The sequence below is a fragment of the Gavialis gangeticus genome, unplaced genomic scaffold (assembly GCF_001723915.1).
Source record: "Gavialis gangeticus isolate Ggan-Ray unplaced genomic scaffold, GavGan_comp1, whole genome shotgun sequence".
NCBI classification, from domain to species: domain Eukaryota; kingdom Metazoa; phylum Chordata; order Crocodylia; family Gavialidae; genus Gavialis; species Gavialis gangeticus.
Window position 1 is genome coordinate 27,496,669 of NW_017729030.1, and position 599 is coordinate 27,497,267.

The window sequence follows — 599 nt, forward strand, 5'->3', positions numbered from 1 at the left end:
CGCCCGGGCTCCTGGGCCGGGGGGGGAGCGTCCCGGCGAAAGTGAGGGAGGGCGTGCGTGTCCTGCCTCACCCCCGAAGTGGGGGACGAGGCGATATACAGAAGGGTGGCGAGCGCGCTTTGCAAACGGGCTCTCCTTTAAAAGAGGAACAGCCCCCGAGGCTTTGCCCTGGCAGGCTGGCAGAGCCCCAGGAGCAGCGTGTCCCCTCCAGGAAGCTGCCTAGCTTGAATTGATTCCGCCTTGGCGCCACAGGGGGCATTGGGGTGCACGTGCCCCCCCAACCATTGCCCTGCCTGACAGCCGACACTGATACTGTCGCCAGGGCTGGTGCCCCCCTGACAGGCCCACCGCCGTCGCTGCTTCCGTGGGTGCCCCCCCCCCCGATGCAGGAGACACCAGTGGCTCCTGCTTGGCATAGCTTAGAGCATGGGCGACTGGTTCCATCTTAGGTGGGGGAGGCACGTGCCCCACAGCGACCAGTCAGCAACTGGGGGGGCCCCGTGCATCTCACCACAGAAATCTCCCGGAAGTGGCTGCAGTGCTCCATCCAGGCCGCGCACCGACGCTCCCACCTGCGCCCCCCCCACCCATAGCCGAAG